This window comes from Chrysochloris asiatica, unplaced genomic scaffold (assembly GCF_000296735.1).
Source record: "Chrysochloris asiatica unplaced genomic scaffold, ChrAsi1.0 scaffold00041, whole genome shotgun sequence".
Lineage (NCBI taxonomy): Eukaryota > Metazoa > Chordata > Mammalia > Afrosoricida > Chrysochloridae > Chrysochloris > Chrysochloris asiatica.
The window spans coordinates 20,723,693-20,733,771 of NW_006408559.1; the positions used below are offsets into that span (position 1 = coordinate 20,723,693).

At 54.1% G+C, this 10,079-nt stretch overlaps 1 protein-coding gene across 1 annotated transcript in view; it reads left to right on the forward strand.

The window, feature by feature from the left end:
• CNTNAP2 (contactin associated protein-like 2) overlaps positions 1–10,079 on the forward strand; it is a 1,478,157-nt gene that overhangs the window by 1,430,657 nt on the left and 37,421 nt on the right. The window lies entirely within an intron of this gene.

Consider the following 10,079-nt stretch of genomic DNA (forward strand, 5'->3'; position numbering starts at 1 on the left):
GTGTCCCCCGCGTCCCCTCCCGTCTGTGATGGGGACAGTGCGTGCCAACCACGTCCCCTCCCGTCTGTGATGGGGACAGTGCATGCCAACCACGTCCCCTCCCGTCTGTGATGGGGACAGTGAGTGTCCCCCGCGCCCCCTCCCGTCTGTGATGGGGACACTGCGTGTCCCCCATGTCCCTTCCCATCTGTGATGGGGACAGTGTGTCCCCCGCGCCCCCTCCCGTCTGTGATGGGGACAGTGCGTGTCCCCCGCGTCCCCTCCCATCTGTGATGGGGACAGTGTGTGTCCCCTGCGTCCCCTCCCGTCTGTGATGGGGATAGTGCGTGTCCCCTGCGTCCCCTCCCATCTGTGATGGGGACAGTGTGTGTCCCCCACACTCCCTCCCGTCTGTGATGGGGACAGGACGAGTCCCCCACGTCCCCTCCCGTCTGTGATGGGGACAGTGTGTGTCCCCCACGTCCCCTCCCATCTGTGATGGGGACAGTGCATGTCCCCCGCGTCCCCTCCCATCTGTGATGGGGACAGTGTGTGTCCCCCACACTCCCTCCCGTCTGTGATGGGGACAGTACGAGTCCCCCACGTCCCCTCCCATCTGTGATGGGGAGAATGTGTGTCCCCCATGTCCCCTCCCATCTGTGATGGGGACAGTGCGTGTCCCCCATGTCCCCTCCCATCTGTGATGGGGACAGTGCGTGTCCCCCACGTCCCCTCCCGTCTGTGATGGGGATAGTGCGTGTCCCCTGCGTCCCCTCCTGTCTGTGATGGGGACAGTGTGTGTCCCCCGCTTTCCCTCCTGTCTGTGATGGGGACAGTACGAGTCCCCCGCATCCCCTCCCATCTGTGTTGAGAGCCGTGCCGCTGTCTGCACTTGGCCACACTCCCTGTGCTGTGCTTGTCTGGAGGAGACCCCTATTCCACATCTGAGTCTGTAGTCCGGGGAAACACAATGACCAGGACAGAATGCTCAGTGAGGTGGTAGGGAAGTCCCAGGACAAGAAGGCTCTGGGCTCCAGAAATGTCAGAGCAAGAAAGACACTTCTGGGCCCCACAGGCGGTCCCTCCCTGTGCCCATTCACACAAAGGGGGGCTCGGGAAAGAGTCCCTCAACCTGGGTTCCTTGCAGGAACCCTGCCAGCAGACCACAGGGGTGCCTGCCATCTCTGCTCCCACCGCAGTCCCAGCTCCCACAGTCCGTCTGAGACTAGGGGTCTGACGCAGTGCCCTGTGACTACCTGAAAGGCTGGGGGTTGGAATCTACCCAGGGATGCCTCTGAAGACAGCCTGCTGTCATAAAACCAGATTCAATGGAGTACATCCCGACTTATGGTGACCCCATGTATGCAGAGCAGAACTCCATAGGGTTTGCAAGACTATGACCTTTCAGGAGCAAATTTCCAGGCATTCTTCCCAGGGCACCTTCAGTAGACTCGAACCTTCACCTTGAACTTCCACTAGGTTAGCCGGAAGTTGGTCCTCCATTAGTGCTTCTGTCTTGCCTCCCCGAGCTCCCTCCTGAGCCTACCAGGAGTTCTTCTCCAGTTTCACGTTCCCAGCCCTGACGGCCACAGAGAATTACAGGAAATTCCTAGGCCCACCCCAGACTGCTGAGAATCCTAAGGTTTGCTTTGCAGCCAGGTTTGGGTCCCTGACTTTCAGTCACAAGATTCTTGTCGTTGAGTGTTTATGGCCACTTCTCATGTGTCTCGATGCCACCGGGTCTTCCTCAAAGTGCCTCAGACCCTAGAGGACAGATCCACGGGGTCTGTGCACTTCCGACTAGTCTCCATCCTGCCCAGGATCTGCACACCCAACTGCCCCACGGCTTCCCCACCCCACTGCCCCAGCAAAGGAAATGCTCTTTAGATGTGCGTCCAGTGACTGGTGGTGGTGGCTGTGTGCCATGGAGTCGCTTCCGACTCAAAGCGACCCTGTACAGGGTTTCCGAGGCTGTCAATCTTGACGGGAGCAGAAAGCCTCATCTTTCTCTCAAGGAACAGCTGGTAGTTTCGAACTGCTGACCTTGAACTTAGCAGCCCGGTTCATAACCACTACGCTACTGGAGCAACCCTCGTTTGGTGTGGAGCGCTGGGAGTGTGACCCTTCCCTCAGGTCCCCCAGGGGCCCTGACCTGATTCTGTCCCTGTGGTTTGCCCTTGGGTTGCTCGTGGAGAAACAGCTGACCCGGGTTCACAGGGCACAGGAGCTGCCGGCTGCTCTCCTGGACACCTCGCACTTTGAGGGTCCGCTCTCCCCTCCTCCCCACCCTTCACCCTTACCCACCACCCTCTGCAAACTGCTCTCCCTGAGGTGGCCTCTCACAGGGGTGTGGGGTGGTCCAGGGCTGTGTCCACCTCTCCCACTGCCCTCCTCTCTTATATCCTGGAGGTATCACCTCACAGGTCCCCAGGGAGTGTGAGGACCAGACCCCCAGAGGGGCAAAGGGTCCCTACAGTCAGGGACTAGGCCAGGGGGACCCAGTGGGAGGTAAATACACCACCCAGAGCAGACCTGGGCTGAGCTGCTTCTCAGAGGTCCTTACCACTTCCAGCATAGGGTACCCCACCCTGAAGGTTCCCCCCAGCATCCTCGCCACGACCAGGTACTGCAGCTCCGGGGACCTGTGGGCAGCCACTCGTGATGTCCCTATGGTGGAGGTGAGGGCTCCGCTCCGCCCCTTTCCGGGTTTTGGGCGCTGCCCTGAGCCCGCAGCCCCGCCCCGCCCCGCCCCGCCCCGCCCCGCTCCGCGGTTCCGCTCCGCGTTTTACAGGCGCCGTCCACCTGCCGGGCAGCGCCGGAGCGGACCGCGGGCTCCAGCGACAAAGGAGGGCGAGCCACCTGCAGCAGGTACTGGGCGCGGGGCTCCGGGCGGGGACGAAACTGTGTGCCGGAAGGTCTGGGTGTCAGCCTCTCGGTAGCTCCAGAGGGAATCTCCTCTGGGGGGCGGATGGGTGTCTGCCGGCTGCTGGGGACTTTCTGGGGCTCCTGGGTCTGAACCCCAGACTGGCTGGGCGCTGCCTTCCGGGTCCGCCCCCATCATAGGGCAGGGGATGATTGGGATCCTGCCTTCTGCGGGGATGTTGCTTCGGACAGTAAGTGTGTGTGTGTGTGTGTGTGTGCACGTGTGCACGTGAGAGCACGTGTGTGAGTTCGAGGGTGAGTATGCGTGCAGGTGTGTGCATGTGTGAGAACGTGTGTGTAGTGTGTAGTGTGGACAGGAACACGCAGACAATTCCAGATTCAACTATTGACTGCTAGCCGCGTTCTCAGCACTGGAGAAACCGCTGCCGGAAGTACTCACAACTCTAGTCACTGGTGCTGATTGATAATAAGACAAGACGGGATGTTTTGTAGTAAGGCGTACACAGATGGACGGACAGACAGACAGACGCCCACGCTCACAGCGTGCTGTCTGCTCCCACGTCCCTCAGAGTAATGATCCCGAAATACCATCCCGCCCTGCTGTTTGTGCGAGTCTCTGTTCAGTTGAAAGGACTTGATGGGCCCTTCTTAAAGGGGAAACCACCCACCCCCTGTTTCCACTGTGATGAATCAGCTGTGTGTGACCGCCCACTTTCAGGACTTTGCTCACCTCGGTGGGGTCTGGGACCCTGTCCATCTGTGGAGAATATACAGTTGGTGGTCCTGTGGGGGGTGTGGCTGTCCTGACTGCATGGACGGTCCCTCCAGATTACATTAGGAGACTGTGCCGTCGGTGCTGTGTGTTTAGGGGACAGAACCAGAGAATGGGGTGCCTTCTGGTAGGTTATGGATCCACCTAGACTCAGCAGTGTGTCAGACCTGGCTCATCTCACAGGTAGAAGCCCCGGATGGCACTGGGTCCTAATATTGAGACGTCTTGTCAGACCATTCCAGCGAAGGTCTTCCTTCTCCAGTCTGCTGCCCCCCAGAGCCCCGCTTCCTGGTGTTGAAGGACCGTGAAGGGGTGGCTCTAAGTCAGATCTCAAAGCAGCTGGAAGTTAGTGACAGGCCAGGGAAGCATCCACTTCCCACAAATCTGCTGAGTACCAGTGACAAGACTAAAGGCGTTACCATCTTGTCCCAATGCAGCCTTATTGTTGTTGTGAGGTGCCATTGAGCCTGTTCTGACTCATAGCGACCCTGTCTAGAGTTTCTGAGGAATGCTGGTGGGCTTAAACCACCAACCTTGCAGTTAGCAGTCCAGTGCTTATCCTACAGCATCACACCAGGATGCCTTCCACAGCCTGTGGTTGTTAAATGCCGTCAAGTTGGTTCCGACTCATAGCCACCCTGTATAGGATCTCCGAGGAGCAGCTTGTGAGTTTGAACTACCAACCTTTCTGTTCAAACTGACCTTGCAGTCCAATGCTTATCCTACAGCACTACACCAGGATGCCTTCCACAACCTGTAGTTGTTAAATGCCGTCAAGTTGGTTCTGACCCATAGCAACCCTATATAGGGTTTCTAAGCAGAGGCTGGTGAGCTTGAACCGCTGACCTTGGGGTTCAGACTGACTTTGCAGTCCAACACATTAACCCACAGCACACACAGGACTCCTCCCCAGCCTTTGTTGCTGTCGTCATTGTTCTGTGCCGTGGAGTGGTTCCTTAGGAACCTCCTAATAACCTCTGAGACCAGCCACCATACTGTTCTGTTAAACATGAAGTCGCCGTGAGTAGGACCCAACTCAACAGCAGCACCACTCCGTCCCCATATTGCAGATCAGAAAACTGAGGCTTCAGATGGCAAAGTTACCACCCCGCCTCTTTCATGTTCTTAATGGGAGCAGAAGCCAGGCACGCCTAAATCTGAGCTGGGGTCTTTGTGTCTTGTTGTAACGCTCTTTTCCTCATAACCCCAGACTTCCGGGGAAAAGTACATTTTAGACCATACCCCCCCAAAAAGAAAATATATTGCTTTCAATTCTGGTTCGTGATGCCCCTGTGTGTTACAGGGTAGAACAGCTCCGTAGGATTTTCTTGGCTGTGATTCTTCATGCAAGCAAATCACCAGATCTTTCTACATCGGCGCCACGGGTGGGTTTAAACCACTAACCTTGAGGTCAGTAGTCAAGAATGAACCATTAGACAAACCACTGTGCCCTGTTGGTCTCCTACTAGTAAGGGGCTAGGAGACAGTTCAGACACCATGCACTGCATTTCCTGTACAAGACCCCTCAGCACACTGTAAACCACACTCTAGCTCTGATTCCTGGAGAGGACGGAAGGCGTGGGGACAGTGTCCTGTGCCTCCCAAGCTGAGCCCAGGAGTCTAAAGGGAGGCGGGCTTGATGGTCTCATTCCTCTTCCTCAAAATCGGTGTCCATCCCAGAGGATGTGGCCGCTCCAGAAACCATCTCAAAGGCCTTTGTTGTTGTTGCTAGGCACCATGGAGGTGGTTCTGACTCAGAGCGACCCCATGTACTACAAAACGAAACATTCCTCCTGCACATCCTCACAGTCGCTGCTACACTGTGCCAACCCATTGTTGGGGGTCTCCCTCTTCTTCACTTGTCCTCCACTTTACCAAGCATGATGTCCTTCTCCAGGGACTGGTTCTTACTGGTAACATGTCCAAAGTCTGAGACACCAAGTATTGCCGTCACCACTTCCAAGGAGTACTTGGGCAAACTCCTTCCCAAACGCCTTTGTGTGTTCTTGTGGTAGGCATTGTTGTTGTTATTGTTAGGTGCCATCGAGTTGGTACCGACTCATAGTGACCTTATGCACAGCAGAATGAAACACTGCGTTCATCGATGCTGCCACTTGGCCAATCCATCCAAGGCATTGCCAATATTATCCACCAGCACCGTAATTCAGATGCTTCAAAGGCCTTTAGGGAAGCTAACATCACCTCCACAGGTCAGCACAGGACCAGAAATGACTACCCCGTCCCTGGGCCGTGTTTCTGAACACCAGCCTCTGGTCTCTGTCTGCATCACCCACATGGCATGGCTCGTTCAGCGGCACTTTCACCCGGGGACTCCCAGCTGCCTTCACTTCTCCACAGAGATAATGTCTTCCCTTAGAGGCCCAGAGCCAGCCAGCCCCTCCTGCTGGGATCCTGGGGGGACCCACCACATGGTCAGCAGTGCAGGTTCAGAGATCAGTGTTGTCATGACCTTCCGGGAGCCTGTGGTCCGGGATCCTCACCTGTCCTTACACACTGCCCTTACTTGGAGGGATGAAAGTGCCCATCTTTTCCCTGACCCACCACCCTTCCTCTGAGGGGCAGAAGCGCCCACCTCGTCCCAGCCTGTTAGAGCCCTTTGTGTTTGGTTGCTGGGCCTACCATCTGCAGTACAGGGCCCAACTCTTCCACCATCCCCCCCCTCCCACTTCTTCTGTGTCCTTCTTCTGTATGAATGTTCCTGGTGACAAGGTTCACGTCCCCAGGCCCAGACGAATCATGTCAGAATGCTCACAGCGTGTCTAGAAGCCATCGGTCAATCCTTGTTGAGACACTCTGTAAACCTGTCAAGGTGCTGGGATGGGGGCAGGCGCCTATCTGTCTGTAGACGTGGGTGGCTGGCCACTCAGTAGGTGACAGGTGAGGGTGGAAATGAGAGCATTGTGACCCAACCTGAACCCAGAATCAGGAACCCCTCACTCCTGGGTGTCCCTGGGGAGTTCTGCCAGGTCCAGCTCATGGTGACCCAGGTCCAGCTCATGAAGAGCTTCCTGGGCCCACGGCACCATCTGAGCACTGGTCTGGGTTTCCCTGTCCGTCAGTCTGTCTGCTGAGGTTTCCCTGGTTGCCAACTATCACGTCACCAACCATGTCCCTTCTAGCCGTGCGTCTGTGCCCGATGTGAGCTTGTCTTCCCACCATCTGTTTGGGGCTCCTACACCAGAGATCGCATGGGATCTGGGGGCTGTCTCACCTGGCTCTCAGCCAGTAGCTTCCAGTCTGATTCCAGACCCCTCCCCAAAGCAGGCACGAGGTGTGATAGGCATCCAGGGGTCCTAATGCCCCCTTTCTTGATTTTAGCAGAGCACCTGACCAAGCCTGTCAGGTGTAAGCTTTCATTTATCCAACAAACGTTCACTAAAGTGTATGTTATGGACCAGTCTTTGTATTGTATGCTTACTCAACACTTGTGGGTCCAAAGCAAATGATGATTTGTTAAGAAAAACAAAACAAAGTCAAACTTTGATTATCCCCTTTGAGGCAAAGCAAGAAATGAGTCCCTTGATTGATCCTGTGGGCCCGGGCTTCTCAGGTGACCACTCACCACCCACCCCTTTTCCCAGGTCTCTGCTGAGAGTCCCCCTAGGACTGCCCTCACTGGCCTCTTGCCTGACTCTGTCTTCTTCCCTACATTCTCCCCCTCTGTGGGTTTGTCTCTGGCTGCTGTCTGACAATAAAGGGGGCACCAGTAGATGAGCGTGTGTTGGGGCCACGTTAGGACTGTGGACCTAGCTGGGAAGGCATGTTTTAGGGCCATGTTAGGACCGTGGTCCCAGGGAAAGGGAAAGGGCTGCCCAAAGCCAGTACACACCCACGTGCTCAAGAGCTCCAGCTCACTGGCCCAAGACATCGGAAGGCTCAACTGTGGCCAACAGGGAGGCAGAAGGGACCCTCTCCTGGGTCGTCCCCCTCTGCCATCACTCATGTGTTCTGAACCTTAGAACTTCCCTCCCGCCTGAATGGGCGCTTCCCCTGCTTGAACCCCTGCTGTGAAGCACACAGGGGAGGGTCACTATGCCATGGGTGTGAAGGTGTCCACAGAGTCACAAAGTGACCCCACACCTTTACTTGTTAGCTCCTCTTGGACAGCTTTTACTGTCTGCTTGGATCAAACAAGAACTGATACCGTTGAATGATGGTGTTGGGGAAGCATGTTAATACACCTCAACTTGCTGAAGAACCAGAAGATACAGAGGAGGTACAGACAGAACGCTCCCTAGAAGTGAAGATGGTGAGACTTTGCGTGCTCTTTGGACATGTTATCAGGAGGGGTCAGTCCCTGGAGAAGGACATTGTGCTTGGTCAAATAGAGCATCCTCAAAGAACATGATGATGAAGAGGGAGCTTGACACAGTTGTTGTAACCATGACACAGACATAGGGATGATTGTGGGATGGTGCAGGATGGAACAGTGTATCGGTCAGTTGTACATGGGGCCAGTATGAATTGGAATGGACCCCACAGCACCTAATAACACAGCCACATTCTCTAGCTCATTTGGTAAACGATTCCGAAAAGGCCTTTCACCTCTGAACTGGAATGAGTCGTCTCCAGCACTTTTGTGCATTTGCTTCAAAAAATAAAGTACAGATGTCCCTACCTGCAGCTACTTTTATTCATTAGCTCAGGGAATACTTACAAACACTGCCCTGCCCCAAGTGAACCAAGAGGCATGTCCTTTCCCTCACAGAGAGCAAGTAGACAGTCACAGGCTTTGGTGTCGGGCATCATAGACACGGATCCCTGAGTGGTGGGAACAATTAACGCACTTACTGTCGACCTGGTAGCGTAGTGGTTACGAATCGGGCTGCGAACCTCAAGGTCAGCAGTTCAAAACTACCAGCTGTTCTGTGGGAGAAAGATGAGGCTTTCTGCTCCCGTAAAGATTTACCACCTCGGAAACCCTGCATAGGGTGGCAATGAGTCAGAACTGACTCCACAGCACATAACAACAACAATAACACTGTTGACCAAAAGGTTGCAAGTTTGAATCCACCCACAGGCTTGGCAACCTACTTCTAAGAAATTAGAGATTAAAATCCCTGTGGAGCACAGTTCTAGTCTGACACACACGGGGCACCATGAGTGGAATCTGCTTATAAAACACCCACAACTGAGAACCCTGTGGAACACAGTTCTACTATGACACACACGGGGCACCATGAGTGGAATCTGCTTATAAAACACCCACAACTGAGAACCCTGTGGAACACAGTTCTACTCTGACACCCATGGGTTGTGGTATTGGAGTTTGAATTGTGGTGTTGGAGGAGAATACTAAAAGTGCCATGGACTGCCAAAAGAACCAATAGATCCGTTTTTGGAAAAAGTGCAGCCAGAGTGCTCCTTGGTGGCCAGGATGGTTAAGCTTCGTCTCATACTTCGGACATATTGTCAGGAGGGACTAGTTGCTGGAGAAGGATATCATGTTTGGTAAGGTGGAGGGTCAGAGAAGGAGAGGAAGACCCCCAATGAGATGGATTGGCCAAGTGGCAGCATCGATGGACTCAAGCGTGGCAACAGTAGTGAGGTTGGTCCAGGATCGGGCAGTGTTTTGTTCTGCTACGCATAAGGTCGCTGTGAGTTGGTACCAACTCAACAACAACACCACCAATGGGGGAAAGATTGATGTCATGTGCTGCTCTCCAATGAACGCCAAGAAGAACCCCAGAGAAACCGGAGCAGGAACTTTACCCCAGAGCCCACAGAGCTTTTCCCTAGGGCAGGAGTGGGGAACCTTTTTTCAGAATTATCTACTTATAAATTAGCTTATATATTTGGTCAATTATTTAATTAACTCAACCCTAATGTGATGGCTAGAGACCTGGTGTGGCATTGTGAGTTAATGTGCTGGACTGCAAGGTCAGTTTGAACTGCAGGGTCAGTGGTTCAAGTTCACCAGCCGCTCCTAGGAAACCCTAGACTGGGTCACTGTAGGTCAGAACCAACTCTATGGCACTTAACAACAACACAATAACAACAGATGTGATTGCTGGAACTGTGGTTGCCTTGGCAGGGCCAGACCACATGATTTTGTGAGCCTAATACGGCCCGCGGGCCAGACGTTCCCTACCCCTACTCTGGAACTCTGAATTGAGACCTCTAGCTTCTCGAGTTGTGAGCAATGAGCTCCTATTCTGCTTGTGGGATTTCTGTTACAACTGCACCAAAACCAATCCACGGCCATCAAGTTGCTTCCGACCCATAGCAACCCTGCATAGGGTTTCCAAAGCTGTATATCTTTTCTCTTTTTTTAATGTTTTATTGTGAATTATAGGATAGTTTATATGGGAGGACATTAGCTTTACGTTCATCCTATCGTATATCGTTTCATTGCCATGGTTACAATTCCCTCCTTGCATCATCAACCAACCAAAGGATATACCCTGCAAGCAGCCCCCACCCC